This window comes from Haemaphysalis longicornis, unplaced genomic scaffold (assembly GCF_048455015.1).
Source record: "Haemaphysalis longicornis isolate Haplotype H1 unplaced genomic scaffold, Haemaphysalis longicornis Haplotype H1 scaffold_6, whole genome shotgun sequence".
NCBI lineage: Eukaryota > Metazoa > Arthropoda > Arachnida > Ixodida > Ixodidae > Haemaphysalis > Haemaphysalis longicornis.
The window spans coordinates 36,325,751-36,347,660 of NW_027526407.1; positions in this window are offsets into that span (position 1 = coordinate 36,325,751).

A 21,910-nucleotide genomic window follows, 5' to 3' on the forward strand; every position below is an offset into this window, starting at 1 on the left:
GGGCGCTCAGTACGGTGCCTGTCTTCTGACTTCGTAACAACCGAGCTCTTCGTATAGGCAGCAGCAGCAATAGGGGAAGTGTTTTCTTTTACCACATACATTGAGAGAATCCCCCACATAGTAAGAGGCTCGTTCCTACGGACCGGTACGATAGCTAGAAAACAGTCATACAAACATCTAATAATTCGCTGCAGGGCCTTTCGCGAGGCGTTATTTACTGCCTATCTGTAGGAACGAACGAGAGAAAGGCGAGATAATGAAATCCGTAGGTGGCCTTCGGGCATGCCCTTTATGGTGTTTGATTTGCTTTCAAGGACCGCTCCTTGGAGTGCCTGCGCGGATCTCAATGTGTACTCAGTGGAGTTTGTCTTTCTGCTTACCATTTTGGTCTCCCTTAGTATCCTTTGTTCTGTATTGGTTTGCTGCGTTTCCATAAAGAAAGAGCGTGAGCGTGACTGTGAGCAACTAAAGGGGCTTCCGCAAGATTGTGGAACTGTATATATTAGTATCACCGGTGCGTGTGGCACTGAGGGCCACTATTGGATTTGCACCTAGCGGACTTTGTGTTTGAATGCCACGGGTCGTCGAGGTTCTTAGTGATGCACTGAGAAGACGACGACAAAGAGGAAAGAGGAAAAAAATATGGAGGAATGAAGAGTGTGTGAGAGAGCGAGTGTAGCTCGAGAATGTAGTAAGACACCTTAGGGTCGTGGCTGCCCGGGACGGGCTGCACGATTTAATGACACGGGTGTTTTTTCTACGACAGTGAGCATGACAGACGCGTACCCAGCGGGGTCCTTCAGAACTTTCCGCACCCGAGATAATCGGTGAAAGAACAATAGATCCACAATCCTAACACAGTTTTTTTTGTATGAGGTCAGTCTTTGCTAAGCGATCGGAAAACGCTGTCCACTCCTTCGCTTCTAGTGGGGTTTGCGCCATCGAACAGAGCTCGCGACAGACAGGCGCCACCAAGGTAAAGCGGACGACAACCAATATGTGGATCCAGCGACCTGAAAAGGTTGCTGTGCATTAGCCGTGCATTTATTGTTCCGAATGTGGTGTCGGAAAACTCTGAATAACTCGCTGAAACGGTGACTGATGTGGAGGGAGTACAGTGATGTTCAAAGATTGTAGTGCTTCCCTTGGGTTTGCTTTTCTGTAGTTTCCTCTCATGACGAGATTGCTTTCGTGCTGATTCTCAGCATAATGTACTATTTGGTTGCCCTCCACCAGGGCTTGCTTTCTCCCCGCATTGCACAGAAGTGACGCGCACGGGTTTCGCAGCTTTTTCAACTTCACAGAGACGGAACAGCTCAGATTATCACCTGGGTGCACTCTGCAGCCCGGCCTCGTCGGTTAGAGATTATCGGGTTTCCATCACTTCCATTATTCACTTGCTCTCCACCATGTCTGAAACGAATATACACTTGAACTCACACCATGGAGCCTCAGTCTTTCTTTCATGTCCTTGATTTCTCCATGGGTTTTTGTTGCCTGATTGGACGGTAGCCGATGAGTCGTCCTTGTCTGTGGAAGGCGTAGCCTCGTGTACTTCACGCCAGTCTTGCCTTTGGACGCACGACGTTACTCGTAGCAGGTTTCCACCTGTAAGATGTCTCCTTCAGACCCGTCTTCGGTCTTAGATGTTGGAGCCTGGGCTGCAACGATGGCTTGTTCCTTGGGGAATAAACTCGACACATCAGTCGACAAACTTCTCTCGATTGTCTTTTTGTCTTCTCGTAGAGCTGCAGAAAGCTGCGAAGACTTCGAAGGGTTGGTTTTTGTCCTAACGCTCATGTTGCCAGAAATTATTAACGCTTTGTGAGAAATCACAATCTTCTTCGGCAGGACGACTCGCGAGGCCGAGGTGCCCGAGTCGACGTTGGAGGGGTCGTCTGGACGAGGGGAAGTGCGGTTGCGGGTACATTTTATGCCTGGCCCGCAGATCGTTCAAGGGTGATCGCAGCCGATCGAGGGCCCGGCATATCGTTTTCTGATATTTTAATAAGGTGCAAAATTATTGTTCAAACTCTTTTCCTTCCAGAAGCTCACCCATCCTTTTGCTCAGCTTGTTGAGTACGGTGTCTTTTCTTTCGAGCTCGTTGACTGCATGTAGAAAGTTGAACGGAGACGCGGAGTGAGCTTGCCGGCGCTGGCTCGCTGCCTTTAGCAGCCTCCTAGCGGCAGCATGAAAGAGTTTGCGCAACGAACTCAGAGAGGCCAGGTCACCGCCAGCTTGGTGCTATCCAAAGCGTAGTATCCTGAATGTGACGTTCCTAGTCTGCGTCCCATTTAAGGCACTATTCTCTCATTGGTGGGCTGTCAATGGCAGCCATGGCGGCCCCCGGCTGAGGGCGGGTCATGCCAGTCAATGGCAGTAAACAGCGGTCAAAATGGCGGGGTTCTACGAACCTCAAGCCGCAGGGGCTAGCGCTGGTTTCCTTCGCAACGCGCTCTCGTTTTTTCCCCGATTTAACGACACCAGAACATAGCGGAAGAATGTGCAAGGGACACCTGAGCCATGATGTTCCGCAACAGGCTGTAGAATGTAAGGACGAGGATGTTTTTTTTTTCACAATGATGATCATGACTGAAACGTACGCAGCGGGAGACTTGACACGAGACTGAGTCTGTCAGTGCTTGCCAGTGTGAGGGCTATGTCTTGAACGCGTCTCTTTTATTTTTCTTTTATTTTGGAAACCATAAAATGGCCTATATTTTATATGTTTCTGAAAGGCGAACATCACTGAAATTTCAGCTCGGCTAAATTTAGCTTGAAATTACAGTCCGTAAAACCGAAGCAACTGTGTCGCCTCACGAAATGCTTGCGAATCAGTACTACACTTGTTTTGTAATTCCTCGCGTCATGCTTCACTTGTTGCTCCGCGTATAAGGTGTAAGGACCCTTCTTGCAGTTTCAAATGCTTTAATCCCGGTCTTCCTGCAAAATTCTTGCGAAATAATCGGATTCAATTCAATTCACATGTTAAAAGCATCCCGTGATGCAGACAACACTGCACCTGCTTGAGGATCGCGCAAACGGTTGTGAAGCGGAAGTCGCATGCTGGCCAGCCGGGTGTTTGCTTTCCTTCTAGCCAGGAGAACCGGCCGAGGGTCGGTAGGCTGTTTCCTGAAGGCTCTCACCCGCGCTAAGCTGCTCCACGCACGTTTTCTCCGGTCGGCCGGCCGTTCCTTGCCGCTCCATCACTCGCTTGCCGGCCGGCTGCAGCGTCACTTCATCCTGGATGAAATCCCCAAGGTCTTCTGGATTTCGGCTTCGAAATCGCAAATTTTCGGTATTTTTGAGCAGGTGTTTTCACGTGGTCTCTCCGCCTTAATTTGTTCAGTACTTTTGCTCGCTGTGTTACTGGAGGACTGCGAAACGTCATGAGAACACCCTATATATTGCACAGGCAATAATAATGTATTGCATGTTGTAAGTTGGGGTGATCATTTCGGGAGGTTTTTTGCCCAGCAACCAAGCAACCAAGGATGCTTCAAGTATCAACTTCGTTTCTCGAAGGAGCAACAAAGTTTCATCGGCGTTCCCGCATCTTCCTGCCGGCAAATTCCTGAGAATTATTCTGCCTCAGCTACTGATCCAGATGAAAACCCTATCTTCCTACCTCAACCTCGATATATTTTAGAGGCAATAAGTGTACGGGATCTGCCATACGGAACGTATTCTTAGGTACAGGCTACATCCTCTTTACAACGCCCCTGGTGGGGGTAGACGCCACGAGGCAGAGTGACAGACTCGTCGGACCCCCAAAAAGTTACATTTAAGTTTAATTAATTATTGTGTGCTCGAAACCACACTTACGTCCATTATATTTATGGTTTTTGTGGTCTACATTATGTTTCCACGCATCATTACCTCAAACTTCGGACCGGGGCCATTGCCCTTTCAGTATATAACCCTCCGCGTTATATCAAGTGGATGCCGAGCACTGCGAATTTTAAGGCGGGCATGTTGGAGAAGAATGCTGAAGTAAATAAAAAAAAAAGCCCCTTATTCCTTATATTTTCTAGCCCGTTGTGGCAACAGAGGAGGCAAACATGTTTTCCAAGGAGCTTTGTGTGAAGGTCGTGCACTGCAATCGATTCTATTATTAGTTATCCAGAAAATTTCTATATCCACATCCTTAGGTCCGGTAGTAGGCTTTTTGTGAGCCGTGGTTAGCCTGTGAGTTTTTCTTTCAGCTTTTGGTCTTAAAATGTGTGATGAGGGCAAATAATATGTTACATAAACAAGGACAGCTCTCTGATGCACGAAGAAATCGCTGTTTTCGCACTTTCATTGAGACCTTCCCCAGAACGGTCATTACATAAAGGCTGCATACAGTGTTTTGCACAAGCATCTGTAACTTACACTTTGACGATTGATAAAGTTCGCATCACGCATTTGTCTTGTTTAGTGTTCTCTCCTGAACTACCTACTAACGGAAAGCGTTGGTTGCACTCAAGTGAAATGATAACTGCCAACGGCACTGTTGCATTGTGTTCTTTTTCGTCTCTCGGAACGGATAACACTCCAGGGGTTCTATTGTAAAGTTTCGCGGAAAGTGAAATCTGTTCCAACGTCTAGGTCAATTTTGCGCACATATCAGCACTATTTTTGGTGACCGGTAGAACCGTATTTACAAAAGAGTGGGTGCTCACGGAAGCTGCTTCGATGTAATAAGGTTGTGCGGGCGGCGTGACTTCATTGCCTACACAACGACCCCTCTCCAACACCAGCCCAGATAATCTACGCGAACATTGTACTACCCATTTCTACGAATACCCACACTATAATTCGGATTAGCCACAAAGTAAAGTGTTCTTTATAAGTAGAACTCTTACCGCTTCGCTTGGAACAAACGTACGGACCCAGCACGCGAAGTCATGAATGCCGTTTTCCACTAGCCGTTTGAGCCTCAATAAGTGCCTAGACGGTTACCTAGATGAACTTGCACCTGTTTCACCAGACAAACTTACTGGTAACTTAAAACTGAACGGAACCTAATCTCGATGCTTTCGACAGCACTAGGTGACCAGCGCAAACACAGGGTCGGAATAGCCCGCATAAAGGGCCGGTTTGGTTTATACCTGTGAGACACGGCCGCTTCAAAGGGCTTCGGAAGGACGTGGAACCTATCAAGTAGTAAAGGCATTAAACCTTCAATGCGAGGCGCTGCAGAAATCCCAGATTTTTTTTTCGGAACAAAATTCAGTTTGAATTTCTTTCCTTCTGAACGATGCTCTGATCTTCATATTGTTTCCCTTTATAGTGTTGTTAAAACCAGTAATAAATTATCCACAATGATCATTCGCGAGAGTGGCGGTCTAAGCATTTGCCTACAAAAACACAAACTGCCCTGAAAGAATAAACCTTGGGTGGGGGATGTGTGGTTTTCGATCTAGAATGTTCTTCATTATTGTTACACGGGGACAGGACAAAGGAAAGCCTGGTTGTGTCTTTTTTCGTTCCGAATAATAATAGATAGCCAAGTGAACACAAATAGTTGGAGCGGAAAAGGGAACACGGATTCTAACTGTGACATCAGGCAATTACAGAGCACACAATAGGCTTATTACATGGATTGATCACTTCCAGGGGCTATCAAACGTGGGAACATCGGTGGAGCACCTTATGTGGAATGTAACACGGTTATGACCCACTTCAGCCTTCAAAATTACTCTCAAGCCGAAGACACTAGTGCCGACAGGCAGCCATTGAACCATACTTTATGTGAAAAGATTACGCTAGGCTATGAAAAATGGTAGTTGATAGGTGCTTGCACTCGAACGTACTTAGCTCTTATCTTCAATGGCCACCATGGCATAGAACTGTACTCACGAGGCATGCTCGGTACAGTGGATAGAGTTTAAGACTTAGACACCTTTCACTGGACGAATAATGTTGGGTAGATATGCGTCCTCACATCAAGTTCTTAGCACCTCCCTCACTGTTGTTCTTGTGCGTGCTAAAACACCTTGCTACCACACTTTTGAGGCCCACTAAAGCTTGCGTTGAACCTATGGCAGCGCACCTAGTTACCCTTCCGCCTCCCCATAGCTTCTTCTTTAGCGCTTCCTGCTAAAAAAGGGGCTGTGGGAAGGGAGAAGGAAACCAACGTCCTCTTGGTTTACTTTGTTGAAGTTAATTAGTTGGTTCCTGTTTTCTTCATTAAATGTTCTTCGTTTCTTCCTCTATAATATTTCAAATACGTTCTGGGAATATGTCCCTTCCGCACACCACTGTGGTGCAGTGTAATTATCTTTATTCGCAACTGTAACAATGCCAAGCGTGGCCATGTTTTATATATCACACGACTCAACAGCGCACAAAACAGAGCAGAGGGAAGGGAATATCCACAGATGTCACCGTGTTTCTGTTTGTCCCCTCTTCATGCAGCGTTTGTTTTCGGTTTGTAATCCTTCCTAATGTACCGCTGGCCCTAGCTTCCATTTTGATATGTTTTACAGTTTACACTCGACTTGCGCGTACCCTTAAGAATTCAGTGTTCTTTAGTATTGCTTCAACCTAATGTGGCGGCTCCAGACATTAAAAACCCTGTCAGATAAAGAAGCCGTATAAAAAGTATTGTGCGAACCTAATTCATTGAGTCCGGGCGTCTTCAGAAGTATCGCGCTGTGAAGCTGGCACCGGCGACGCTGCTACATCGCAAAAGTGCTTGCTAGTGCTTGTATTACGCATGTTAGTTTTCGAGGTGAGGCCAGCGCATAATTTTCTTAGCGCTGCCCCTAAGAAGGCCAATATTGTTTCATTCCGTATAGAGGGATTAGTACCCCGAAGCTTATAGAAAAGGGAATTACTTTGCAGTGTTAGGAAAATTGACCCATCGTTTTACTTTGGTCCATGATGTAGAGACAGCGCAGCATAAAGAGCTAATATGAACTGGGGACTTGCAGTTTTCTCTTCATCTAGCTTACCTGTAGCGCTCACCAACGAATGTTAAAAAAATATATGGGCTCCTTCCCGCAAAAGTGACCTCCAAAGCATTTGTACCTCTGGCGTCTGGTGCGCTTGGCAAGAGGCGAATAAATTAGCTTAGGCGCTTGAAAACTTCCTGCGGCTTACTCCCGCCGCCCTTGGGGCTATATTTTTATTTAAAATTTTTTTGCAGGGGACTCTTTGTGAATATCTTACGCGTGTAAAGTATGCCGCACTGGTGGAAACGTGCTGATATCAAGCTTGGAAACCAAACACATGCAAAGACACTTAAAAAAGTTGAAGGATCTTACCATTAGCTGTGGTCATTAAAAAGGCCGCAGATGGATAGAGATCCACACGAGGCCAGAGCCGCTTGTGCTCTCCCATGGGGCTTTGCAAGGAACAAAAACGGATGCAAGGCCATGACACTAAGTGTATTGCCGGCACGTGTTCGCGTGGGCCCCTTGGGTGAAAAAAACAGACCGGTGTTGCAAATTCTCCTGTGGCTCAGACCATCTCCAGTAACTTATTAGAAAGCGTAAACTAGGCCCCCCCACTTATAGCGGTGAAACATTAGCTTCCGCCTTTAGGAATTAACAGCACTCAGGACAGTACAAACGAAGTTATTATATCTAGAAACTGATTGCTGTGGGCGTAATTGGCTAGTAACGTCTACAGCTCGGTTACATTTTTTGAGTTCCTGTATTCTACTGAATTAATTACGTTTTGTGAGCAAGTTGTTGGCGCAACAGCTGAGGATGTTCTTTAAGGAAAGTTGTGCAAAAATAACTGTGCTCAGCAACAAATCGAGAAAATGTTGAATCGCACCACTCACATAACAAAAGTGTAAAAATAGCTGGTGCTTTTACAATTGTGAGTCCGTCTGTTAGACACGGGGTTGAGAAAATATACAAGAAATTATTAGTCTACCCTCTTAGTCTGAGGCTCTACACTTTGCACAATACAATCAAACCTGGCACGCTATTATGCAGCAGACAACAAAGAGAGAAATTATATTCAGAATTCTTTTCTTAAGCATTTTTTATTCGAGCCAACCACTCAAAATGTTTCAACGTCGTCACAGCAATGATTTGAGTTTTAGCACCCACCGCCGTGGCTAAGTGGGTAAATACTTTTGCTCCTGAGTTCCCGTGACAAATATTGGGGTGCCTGTGACCTATGAACTTCAAGTAATGGAAAAGCTACCGACTTGCATATTTCGAGGTTCCCATACATTTGTGCTAATTATTAGTCATCTCTAGCTTGAACACAGAATGAAATAAAATACTGCCATGTTTTGGCAAGTTGCCATGCTTCTGGTGCATCTATGCCGGATTTCCTTATGGTTGACCGAAGGTACAACTTTTCATTTCACTAAATGCTGTTTTGGGACAAGATGACACTAAGAATGTCTTGAATTGTATCTTTTGGTTTACTTAACGTCATGTCGCTAATTTCGGCAAAAATAAGCCTTGTTCATTGAACTTCAAGAAACAAGCGGGAAAATATTGTCAGCTCTATGGTGTTGTAAGGACTGTGCTGTAAGGACTGTCAGGCCTATAGGGTTGTGATAAAAAATTGCCAGATTTGTAATGATTCTTTTTGAGGGCTATTAAAACACCATTAAAGTAACAGTTGCACTAGTCACATAATGTTTACGGCTGACCTTGTGATGAAGAATCAAAGGGTAAGCACTGTGTAAAGACAATTCAGCTGGTGCAGCCGGGCATACCCAGAAAGGTTTTGCTAAGATACTAAAAATTGGAGAAAGTTGTGCGACCCGCTAAAGCCAACACTTCCGGGTGCAAAAGCGTGATAACGACCACTCTCAAAGGCATATTTTTGCGATATTAGCCCCGCAAACGACAACATTTTTATGCACCGACCGATCAACTGTAAACTACGAATACACTAACGGCGAAGGAAATTCCAAATTCTTGGACACGTGACGAGTTTATTTCTTTTTCTTGGTTTTTTCTTGTCACCTTATTTTCTTTTTTTGTCGCTTCCAGATGTTTCGTTTTTTTTACGTCTCTTTTCATTAGCCCCAGTGTAAAAACATCAAGCAAAACCAAATATTCTGAAGAAAATTATCAATAAAAAATTGTACAAAATTTTGTGGAGGTAGTAAGCGGAACGCACTGCTGCTAGTTAATTTAAACATGTCATCAATTTCATTTGCATCTATTCTTATACGCACTTCCAATATTTCAGAGGCAAGGCCTTGAAGCGCATTGAACGGAGCTGGTTCAGGTCAACCTGGTACGAATTTAATACGCTCTTTCTTGCGCCCTAAACTTTCTTGAGCCTTTCCAATATACGGCTTTTCAAACCTGTACAGAAATTTCCCAGTCCTCAGTGCAAAGAGCTCAAAGGGTGGTTTAATTGAACCGACACTTTTGTTTTTTCAAGTTTTCACGTTGCGAGGTGAGGTTCACCATTTTTGTCCGAACGTTTGGCGCAAGAAAAAAAATTAGAGCAAATGTATGGCTCCAGGGGCACTTTCCGAGAACTTGAGCAACAACGCCTTTATCGGAAAACGCTGTTTAATGAAGAAAGCTAGACGCTTCTTTTTTTATGTTTCAAGAGAGAGACCCTTTATTAAAGAGGAAAACGCCGAGCGTTTGCCTACATAAGGTCGCCTACATGCTACTCTGCAGAAAAAGGAGGAGAGGCAGAAAAGATAGTAGGTGGAGTTAAGAGGAGTAGCAAAAGAAACAAAATTAAAAATAGAGTCCTGCTTACAGGCACTTAGTTAAGAGTTTCTTGAAACCACGGGAAGACTACAACAGCGCCAACACAATAACGTGCTGGAGAAAGTCGAAAAATACAGAGAGGGCTTTGCGTTAAGTAGAGGGAGAGCGCCAAGGTCCAAGTGATAGTCTCATCGGCATTGGTCTAGGGTGGAGACAATAAATTTTATGCTGTAAATGGCACCATGACTCCGCATAAGCAAAACCCTCCAGGAATATATGTTTGAGTGTTTCAGTTGAGCCACAATTAACACAATATAGGCTTGACGTCTGGTCTATGCCATGTAGGTACGAGTTTGTTAATGCCGCGTTGAGATGAAGCCTATGTAGCAGCAACATCACCAGTCGACGGGGTACACGTTCTGGCAGCCTCATTCTTAAAACGTTCAAAAGGACGTAGAATGGGGCTAGTTAGTGGTTATTCATGTTCAATGGCGCTAAGTCTACAGACGAAAGGACACTAACAGGTTACGTCTCGTCCCTGTCCTGTTAGTGTCCTTTCGTCTGTTTACTTAGCGCAATTGAACATGAATGACTCATTCTTATATATGGATCTATGTCATGTAAAAAAAAAACAAGGATGGTACTTTTGCCGAAACCATAAACAGTTCCTTTCCCTCAAAGTGTCATTTCGCTAAGGCACAATAATAAAGCCTACTTATACGGACATCTGAGGAAACCGCAGCACGTACATAAGGCACAATGGTAACAATAAAAAGCCGTGAGAAGATAGAACCTAAAATTGGGGGAGCAAACTTTGTTTTATATAACCGGCATAGACGAAATGAAAGATGTGCTGATCTTTTTTATTTTCAGGGGCGCCGACACGTGTCATTTGTTGCGTGGTTATCAGTATTTCGCAGTGCGCTTGTACAGCTACTGAAGAAATCGCGTGGCCTATCACGTGGTAATCAAAATGGTAATATTATCTTGATTTTACCTGATCAATGCGACCGAGTGCCGCTTACAAAAAAAGAGTTACACCGATTTCACAATTTGATATACATGACAAATATACTTCGGAAAGCTCAACTTCTGAGTCGCTTTGACTAAGTACTTCATTTCTTTGGCTCTCTCTAAAAAAGCCCAATCAAAGTCACTTTAACCAATAAACAGAGTGCTTGATACACTCACGGATTTTTGTTTCTTAGGCAAGATTCCTTCGCGTAACACACAATCCCAAAATGTTGTAACCTCTGAGAGATTCTCGAATGAGCGAACAAATGTAGAAATAAAAATATATAAATGTATAATTGTTTTTTTTTCTATCCAGTATAAAATATTTTGCGCCGGGTAACCGAGACCTTTTCAACAATTTGTTGAAAGAATCGTGTCAAGAGGAGGAAGGACGAATCATAGGAATTTGTAATCATCTTCTAATGATTTCTTTTCTGTAGTCGACCGTTTTATGAGTGTTTGCGTATACAGCAATAATATTTGACCATAATAAAATAAGTTGAAGTTTGCTGTCTTTGTTAGTGCTTCGCATACTGCGCTATAATAAGCAATGTTCTAAAATCCACCTTTTATGAATAATTGCATAACACGCGTTTCCACGAGCTACCAACTACATGCATAATGTGTTCAAAGGGAGATATGGGCAAGAAGCACCGCTTTTGTTTAAAGTTTTTTGCTTGATGCTTGATACAGGTGCTTGATACAGCATCAAGCAAAAAACGGATGCTTGATACAGTGTGATGATTGCCATCCCCGGGCCACGAGAGTGCGCCAGGAAACGACGGGGGCCGTCGAAAAGAAGACGACGACTAGCGGGTCCACGCGGAGGGAAGAGCACGAGAGGGGAGTGTGCCGGCGGTAACCAGGGGGAGACAGCGCCAGTACTTCTCGGGAGGCGGTTCGAGGCAGGCCAGGAGCGTTCGTGCACCGGGCTCGGAGAACCGTCTCGGGGGCTGTTCCGGGACTACTCTGCCGCGACGAGAGCTGCCTGTTCCCGCTGGCGAGGTCCCGAAGCGTGATCCGGGCCGAGGTTCGGGGCGAGGCCTAGAGAGGCCAGGCACGAGCGCAAGCATCGGCGTTCCGACCGACGACCACTGCGATTCAACAGGCGACGGTCCCCCGACGTTCCACACATGCCATCGACATAATCCCGCCCAGCGTCGAGCAGATGGGAACGTGAGCGTGTCCCCTCGTTTTCCGTTTCGCACGAACTTTGGTTTGGACTGGTGTTAGCCATTCCGCCGCGTCGCCCGCGTGTTGTTCTCTGTTGTTGCCGTTAGATCCCTAGTGTTGTTTCTTCGGGTGTTTGTGTGTCCTTCCCGGAATATATGTTTCTTACTTGTGCTGAGCCCACGGCATCACTTGTCGTTGATCCTCCTCCGCGAGCCTCACACCCGCCTGCTTAACACGCGGCCTCACAATTTCTGGCGTCCGCGACAGGACGCGTGCTCTAATTCCATCTTGAGACTAAGCAGGCAAGCGGGTGCGGCAAGCGAGAATGGAACTCGAAAAGCTGATGTCCATTGGGAAGGAGCTAGGACTGTCCGGACCAGCTCTAAAAGAGTTTATTGACGAGGAACGCACAAAAGAAAGGGACCGGCGCGCAACTGAACGCGAGGCGGCTAAAGAAGCGGCAATACTAGCCCAGAACAGAGAGTCCGAGACCAGAGCTCGCATTGAGGCGGAACGCGCCCTGGTAGAACTTAAGCTGCGGCTTCAGGAAGGGTCGCAGAGTTCTAACGAGGTAGGAGGTGACCCCGCGCCTAATGCAGCACAAGGCGTCCACAGCCCGCACAAGTTCATTCCTGCCTTCAACGAGGACCGGGATGAGCTTGACGCCTACATCCAACGTTTCGAGAGGGTGGCAACCAGTCAAGGGTGGCCCTCAGACAAGTGGGCGCTATCCCTACACTTGTGCTTGACTGGCGAAGCTCTCAGTGCTGTTGGTCGCATGTCGTCCGACGATGCCATGGATTACCCTAAATTAAAGAAGACCCTGCTCCAGAGGTTCAGGTACACCGAGGAGGGCTACAGGAGCAAATTTATGGAGTCCAAGCCGCAGAACTCGGAGACAGGCCGTCAATTTGTGGGCCGCCTACGCGGCTACTTTGACAATTGGCAGGAGCTGGCCAAAACGGAGCAGACGTACGCCGCGCTCCGAGATAAAATGGTGGCCGAGCAATTTCTCGACAGGTGCCACAATAAGCTGGCCATTTTTCTCAAAGAGAGGGGTTACAAAAACCTAGATCAGCTCGTCGAAGCAGCTGACCAATACGTCGAAGCCCAGGGCTTAATCAACTTGGGTAAAGGCCGAGAGGAACCGAAAGAGGGCAGCAAGCCCCCTGGACTCCCTCGCGCTCCTGATCATCAGGATCACAAGACGACCAAGCCACATTGCTTTTTATGCAATAAGTTAGGGCACCGGCCATCAGACTGCTGGAGTAAATCGCGGGGTTCCAGTCAGCCCAGCCAGAAGGCGCTCTTTTGCGGACGGTGCCGAAAACACGGACACCGATCTGACCTTTGCCCCAACCAACCAGGAAACACGGGCCAAGTTTCCTGTTCCTTGACTGGACACGCATCCTGGCCGGAACTGTCAAGGCAGGGGAAACAGAATCCAAAACACAGGAAACCGAGAGTTAACCGGGAGCAAATGCCGACCGCCGAAGGATTACTTGAAGGGCAACCTGTGACCCTGTTACGCGACACGGGCTGTAATTCCGTAATCGTGAAGCGGTCCTTGGTTCGCGATACCAAGCTCACGGGGAATACCAGCACTGTCTATCTGTTGGACCGAACCCGCCTCGTTTTACCGGAAGCGGAAGTGGAGATCGTGTCTCCATTTTTCTCTGGTCGAGTACTAGCCACCTGTATGGAGGACCCTCTCTATGACGTTATCATAGGGAACATCGAGGGCGCTCGTGATGCATCCATGCCGACCCGCTACTCGGAAAACAGATGGGTGGAGTCCCAGGAGTCGGAATCTCTTCCGACGAGTATTGGCCCAGCGAACGGAACAGGAAGCGTTCCAACAGTCGTTCCAGAAGTCCAGTGTAGCCGGAACGAACCGCCGTGCCCACCAACGAACGCGGAGTCAAAGCCCGAAACACGCGTGGGTGCAGCAAGACGCGAGGCGTTGAGAAAAACGCCGCGGCTACCGGCGGTTACTGTTAGCCCTTCTACGATCAGCGTTGCTGAATTAAGACAAATGCAACAACATGATCCTACGCTGCAAAAGTTTTTCGGTGAGGTCGGGAAAAAGATAATGGTGAACTCGGCTGCTATCCAGTTTGAAATGGTAAATGGCGTTCTATACCGGCGGTACCGTTTACCCTCGAGACAGGAAATAGAGCAGCTCGTTGTCCCAATCGAGCTTCGAGACATTGTTTTGACAATGGCTCACGAGGGAATCCTGGCTGGACACCAGGGAGTTAAACGAACTCTGGACCGCGTGCGTGAGGAATTCTACTGGCCTGGCATGCAGGGTGACATAACAAGATTTGTGAAATCCTGCGACATTTGTCAGCGGACTGTACCTTAACATCTAGTAGGCCGCGTGCCACTAGGAAACATGCCTGTGATCGAGACACCGTTCCAGCGGGTGGCCATCGACATAGTGGGGCCGCTCTCCCCCACCACAGAGAACGGCAACCGGTATGTGCTAACGATGGTGGACTTCGCGACCCGCTACCCCGATGCCGTGGCGTTACCAAGCATTGATACCGAGAGGATCGCTGAAGCTCTCCTAGAAATGTTTGCTCGAGTGGGATTTCCTCGAGAGATCGTCAGCGATCGGGGCAAGTCCTTCACATCCGGACTTATGAAGGAGCTCAGCCGTCTGCTTTCAGTTGCACAGCTGCCCACGACACCGTACCACCCAATGGCTAACGGGCTGGTTGAACGATTTAACGGCACGCTAAAGCAAATGATAAGGCGGATGTGCCAAGAAACTCCTAAAAACTGGGACCGCTACTTGGCACCACTGCTGTTTGCATACCGCGAGGTGCCCCAATCTAGCTTGGGTTTTGCACCGTTCGATCTCCTGTACGGCAGACATGTCCGAGGACCGATGGCTATACTGAAGGAACTTTGGACAGGAGAGAATGTAAATCCTGAGGTCAAAACGTCGTATGCATACGTCGTCGAGCTTCGCCAGCGCCTGGAAGACACTTGCCGACTGGCGCACGAAGAGCTCCGGAAGGCCAAGTTGGCGCAGAAAAAGTATTACAACCGAAAAGCGAAGACACGTTACCTCGCCGTTGGTGACAAAGTTTTGCTTCTGCTCCCGTCCGACAATAATAAGTTAATCCTCACATGGAAAGGTCCATTCAATGTTTTGGAAAGGCGCAACGAAGTCGATTATGTGATTGATCTTGGAACCCGGACGAGCCTTTTCCACATCAACATGTTGAAGAGATACGAAGAGCGAAAACCGTCTAAGCCAGATCCACAACATGTTTCCGTCGCCCTTAGATCCGAGGAAAATGAAGGAGGTGACGTACCGTGTGTCCCTCTAAGACAAAAAGAGACCTACAAAGATGTGGACGTTTCGGCGGCTATGACTCCTGAACAACACGCGCAGGCATGTACGCTTCTATCATCTTACCAGAAAATCTTCTCAGACCTCCCTGGGAAGACAGACCTGGTTCACTGCAAGCTGCGCCTTACAACAGACCAACCTGTTCAAGTGCGGCAGTACCCGATTCCATTTGCCATGCAAGAGCCCGTGGAAAAGGAGGTGCAGGAAATGCTGCGAATGGGTATTATCGAGCCTTCAGAGTCGCCGTACTAGTTTCCCATCTTGCCAGTAGACAAAAAAGATGGAACGATAAGGCTCTGCATTGACTTCAGACAACTCAACCTTGTCCTTGTCGCCGACAATGAGCCCATACCTAGGGTTGACGTGATGTTTGCAAAGTTGGGAAAGAGTCGGTTCTTTTCAAAATTTGACTTGACTAAGGGGTATTGGCAAGTGCCTATGGATGAGGAATCGAAGCCATTCACTGCCTTCGCCTCTGCATCGGGGCTATACCAGTTTCGGTTTATGCCATTCGGCATCAAGACCGCCCCAGCGGTTTTTACACGCCTTATGCGTAAGGTGGTTGGTGGTCTTCCACATATCTACCATTACTTCGATGACGTTCTCATCGCTACCGAGACTTGGGAGGAACACCTAGAAGCGCTCGAGACATTCCTCAGGATGGTGCAGAAGGCGGGACTTACGATTCGACCTAAGAAAAGCGAAGTCGGCTTCTCCTCAGTAAAATTCCTGGGACACATCGTTGGCCATGGCCTCCTACGGCCGCAAGCAGAAACGCTCCAAAAGGTTCACGACGCCACACGACCGACGACAAAGCGACAGGTGCGGTCTTTCCTCGGCCTCACGGGCTATTACCGGCAGTTCGTGCCAAACTACGCTCAAGTATGTCACCCCTTGACGGAGCTGACTCGCAAGCGGGCACCCAACAGGCTCATTTGGGGTGACAAGGAACAAACAGCGTTTGAAACTCTTAAGGAACTGTTGTCAACCGAACCTATTCTGAAAGCGCCGGACTTCTCCATGCTTTTCGTACTCCGCACGGATGCGTCGTCCACAAGCATTGGCGCAGTCCTCATGCAACAGCATGCAGAGGTTCTTCATCCAGTGGCCTACGCGAGCCGTCGTCTCTTACCTCGAGAAGCATCCTACTCCACTGTGGAGAGAGAGGCATTGGCGTTAGTCTGGGCGATTAAGAAGTTCCACATATACCTATATGAGAAGCAGTTCATCCTACAGAGTGACCACCAGCCTTTAGCTTACATACACTCCGCCAGGCACCTTAACAGCCGCGTACTTCGCTGGAGCCTCACAATGATGGAGTACGACTTTATAGTAGAGTACGTGAAAGGCAGTGAAAATGTAGGTGCAGACTACTTGAGCCGTATCTGAGTGGAGTGAGTTTTTTTTTTTTCCTTTCTCGTGTTGGATTCCATTTTCTGGTGTTAGCGACTGTTTCAGACTTTCTGTGCCGAGTGACATTCTGTGACATTCTGTGCCGAGTTTTGTTCTCCTAAACAAACCTCTCGGGAAGGGGGGTGAGTGTGATGATTGCCATCCCCGGGCCACGAGAGTGCGCCAGGAAACGACGGGGGCCGTCGAAAAGAAGACGACGACTAGCGGGTCCACGCGGAGGGAAGAGCACGAGAGGGGAGTGTGCCGGCGGTAACCAGGGGGAGACAGCGCCAGTACTTCTCGGGAGGCGGTTCGAGGCAGGCCAGGAGCGTTCGTGCACCGGGCTCGGAGAACCGTCTCGGGGGCTGTTCCGGGACTACTCTGCCGCGACGAGAGCTGCCTGTTCCCGCTGGCGAGGTCCCGAAGCGTGATCCGGGCCGAGGTTCGGGGCGAGGCCTAGAGAGGCCAGGCACGAGCGCAAGCATCGGCGTTCCGACCGACGACCACTGCGATTCAACAGGCGACGGTCCCCCGACGTTCCACACATGCCATCGACATAATCCCGCCCAGCGTCGAGCAGACGGGAACGTGAGCGTGTCCCCTCGTTTTCCGTTTCGCACGAACTTTGGTTTGGACTGGTGTTAGCCATTCCGCCGCGTCGCCCGCGTGTTGTTCTCTGTTGTTGCCGTTAGATCCCTAGTGTTGTTTCTTCGGGTGTTTGTGTGTCCTTCCCGGAATATATGTTTCTTACTTGTGCTGAGCCCACGGCATCACTTGTCGTTGATCCTCCTCCGCGAGCCTCACACCCGCCTGCTTAACACGCGGCCTCACATACAGGTCAGAATACCTTGCGACGGGCTTTGAGGAGAAGGTTAGCTGAAAGTAATCCTATCCCGTCAGGTTTTTGCACCTATTTCATTGACTTACACTTGGCTTGTTTTAGATCAAGGCGTTTTCTGGCTGAGTATACCAGCTAGCTAATTCAGAAATAGTAGCAAATACACTGAGGCACCGTATCAGTTCCTATAACGAACAACAATGAAGTGATAGAGACTGAAGAGAAATTTGGCTAGACTTGACTAAGGGTGACTAAGGTGTGACGTCATTTTTAAATACTCATAGAGAGATTCCTATAAGTTCTAAGATTCTAAACCTGTTGGTAAAATTTTTTCATCAGGTGATTATAAAATATTGAGACTTATAAACTAGAAAAGCTTGCTTTATTTGAGGCGAATACTTTACACGGTTGTAAAAAATGCGCGCCAATCTACCCTCTGAAGGTGGTTTGGAAGCGAAGCAGTAAACGACACCCGCAACGATTACCCGTGGGACATCAGTTTAATTCACACACGTGGCTCTACAAAGATTGAAATCTGAGTCAAGTGAAATGCACTTAACCACACCCATTATTACTTCAAAGAGATGTTTGTTCTTAAGGTTAAAACAATGCATGATTTACGAACGGTCCTTGCTTGAGTTGTATAGGTGAATCACATAATTGGAAACATTTTTATAAAATTAAAGGAAGCAAAAACCCGGTGTTATAGGATCTCACTTCTCCTCAATCCCTGCCGACGCAAACGAAGGCGACGGGATCGGCGGCAGAGACAAAGAAGTGGGATGCCATGCATTCGTGTGATAATCCTTTAATTTGTATTACTCTTAGCGCATGCGTAAAGGCGCATATGGCCGCTACACGCGCCGTGGGCTGAGCCCAGAGCGGCGGGAGGAGTAGCATGACTCTATCACGTGGCATTCAGCGAGAACGCAGGGGGTAACCTCGAAGATGTGCTCTATCAGTGCACCGTCTGTATCCCTCGTCTCCGCGTGCGCAAGTAGCGCAATCAGTAAGAAAATGGGCTCTCGCTCCGTTTGTCCATTCGTTCCAGGTTCTATTCCTGGTGGCGCCAGTAACTTGTTTTATTTGTTCGCGGGAGTTTTCTGGTGACACCAACGGTCACGAATGGACTCTGGAGGGGGAGTGGTGAAAAACGTCGCTTTAAAGTCGTGTGAAAAGGGGAAGCCTGCAGCGTTTTACAGCCCAGCTGACCGGTTCCACAAAGAAAACAAACAAACCAAAGAATGAATGAAGGGAAAATTAAGAAAAGCATGGCGACTCAGCCTAAGAGGAGGCTGAGTTGACAAATAAATAAATAAATAAATAAATAAATAAATAAATAAATAAATAAATAAATAAATAAATAAATAAATAAATAAATAAATAAATAAATAAATAAATAAATAAATAAATAAATAAATAAATAAAATACAATGAAATAAAAATAATAAATAAATGAAAATGCTTTCACAAGTTGAACCTGACCCATCAGAAGCTCGCTATGGGACTGCTACCAGCACAAAAGGGAGGCAACATTAGGCAGTTATGAATTTCGTGCTCTTATAAATAATCGGGGCTTTTTTCTACCCAAACTTTGATTCATGTTGCCAGAAATGCCGTGCGAATTTTCCTTCTCGCTTTCAGATGAACCAAGAAAATGCTAATGTGTCTTTACTGCCTGGGATTGTCTAGTCTCTTATATCACAAAGCCATGTCATGTTTATGACACCTTCCCGACATCCCTAATGAAAAAGGTTCGATCGGGAACACCGAGCAAGTGACCCGAATACATGCTGAGAATTCTCCAGCAGAAGTTGAACGACCTTGCGGCAACACGCGTCTAGCCCTTCTATATATCGGACATTTTCTGCGACATCTCTTTTAGGAACAAACACGCCATCGTGGGTTTTCGAGTGACAATCCCACATAAAAATCAGATAAATAAAAACAGAAAGGGCTAATACCTTCGAGCTAGGCTAAAAACCTAATACCTTCGAGATTTTTCCAACTTCGTTCTTTAATTTTGTGCTTTCTAAAGATGTATGCCGCATTTAAATATAAGGACTCCAAAATACTTGTTTGTAAAAACATAAACTGGGTTCAGCCAGCACAATTTGGCTTCAGGCACCTTGTTGAAAGGATCATTAAGCAGGGGTGTAGCAGAAGAGACAGTGAAGATTTGTCTAGGAATGAGAGGCCATCCACACAAACAAAAATATTTTTTTTATTTACGAGTGCCTTACAGGCCCGTTGTGTATGGCATTGAGTCAGGGGGGCAGAAAAAGAAAAGTACACGTTTGTTTCGAAGATACAGGAGTAAGGCGTAGATAGTACTCAGTACTAACAAAGAGGCAGCGTAGCAAAACAAAATACATAAATCAGCATATCGCATCAAAAACACCAGAGAATGCAGTTTACAAACGATACAGAATGCGTAATAAGAATTGGCTGAAACTTTGAAGAAAAACGTAAGGATATCAAAAGAGTTGTACCGTAATTATTGAGCAAAAGCATGTGGACAATACAAGATAAGAATTCAATGCAACAAAGAAACCAGAGTGCAAAGCGTGGTTTTTAGAAGTTCACGGGGCACTGCACGTGCCACACACATACAGTAAAATCATAAGAAATATACTGGTTCTTCGCAGCATTCACAATTCGTGTTGCAGATACTGCTTATTTTGAAAGTAAACAGACTCCTTGATTCTGGTATAGCTAGATCTACACTGCCTTTGACTGTGCTTAAGTGGTTAAAAATTGCGAAAAATTGCGCCTTATTGGTAATTGATGCAATTATGCAAACGTGACCGCCTTTTCCCCGAAGAACCCCATTCAATGAATAAGTGATAAGAAATAGAGATCACCATCTTGACTAACACCAATACGCGTGGAGAAAAATCAATTCATCTCCTCAAACGGCACACAGACGTGTCTCCCGCGCAATAATGTTTGAGGCGGACTGTGTTTGGGGTCCTCACAGTTACTATCAGTGACGGGCACGAAAGATTCTTCTGATATCTGTGCTTTCAATTGGCACCATGTAGACGAATATATCGTGCACTGCTTCAGCAGCTCATCGTCGTCCTCATTATCATCATCGTTATGATTGTGTCTACTGCCGGAAGAAAGGCACCCCAAAGTTACCACATCAAATGCGAGTCTGCTATGTCCATTCTTTCTGTGAAAGCCCAGCTGTCGCTATTTGGCCGATACCTCTACAAGGGTAGAGTTATTGATTGTACTGGGGCACGTTCACAATGACTATGCTCGTTCACGATGCTTGAAAAAGTAGTGGGAGCTTCGCTTCTAAAATGGTGCGACATTATAATGTTTCCTTTTTTGCTAACGAATGAGCCTATCTCTTGGGCTGTTCAAAGTTAATGGAAAAACTCCCAGATACCATCGCCTAAAACAAGCAATCGAAATGAAACAGCTTCAATTTGCGGTTTATTGTATGTTGTTACTTTTTGGCTGCATTTCTTGCTCACTTGTGACGTAATTCACACGTCGAAAAGATGATAGATTTGTTTTTCTGTCGGCGATGGTTGACATAGGCAGGATAATCAGGATATTTTGTATCAGGATAATTTGTACGTTTTGTTGCATGTTTCCTACCGAATGCACAGACGGCAAAGATATTTAAAACCATATAAACAGTTTACCAGCTTTGCAAACTAGTCTTGAAAGTATCGTGGAAGAGCACGCATAGTTATTTTCTGCTCCAACATGCTAGAGCGGTACGTCATACGTGGGCAGGTGTTGCAAACCGCTTTTATTTTAAACCATGTTGTATAAAAAGCTATCGCCTTAGATGATACCCGTTTTCGTGTAGAAACATTCATGTCTTTCGCCATTTTTGAGATGTTTTATTTTAGCTATAATTAAACGACCACTTATCATAAAATTATTATTTATAATATTATTACTGATATTTTAGAAATATTTATCAATTATTGGTGTTTTATTTAGGGAGGCTGGGGCTTACAAATTAGTTTTCACTTGTCGCATTATAATAAATAGCTCCTATGGAGAACCCAGCACTTTGTTTGCTGAGGTCAGAGGTAAAGCCAGGTGTATTTTGATATCTGTTAAAAAAATTACTTTTTTTAAATCTTAAGGCGCATAGTACTGCATGACCTGTCAAAATGCCTCCTCGAACAAGCGGTCCTTCATTAATTTTGTGAGGCAGAAAATGGATATTTTTCACCATCAGCAATAATGTAATACAGGCATGTTTTGAAAAAAAAATAGCTCGACAATCTTCTTGAAAACGTGGGCGCCACTACTGAGCTTCAGCACTCAGAGCAGCCCGCCATAAACGTACAGAAACAGAAACGAGCCCTTTTCTACGTTTCAGAAAAACAAGCTCCTCTTTTTTCCTTGTTTGCGATGAACCGTGTGTGCATTGCCCGAATTATTTCCGACTTGCATGTCGCTTCCGCGGTAGCCCCAACTTATCGCACCCTGCAGCTGAAACAACAAAACAA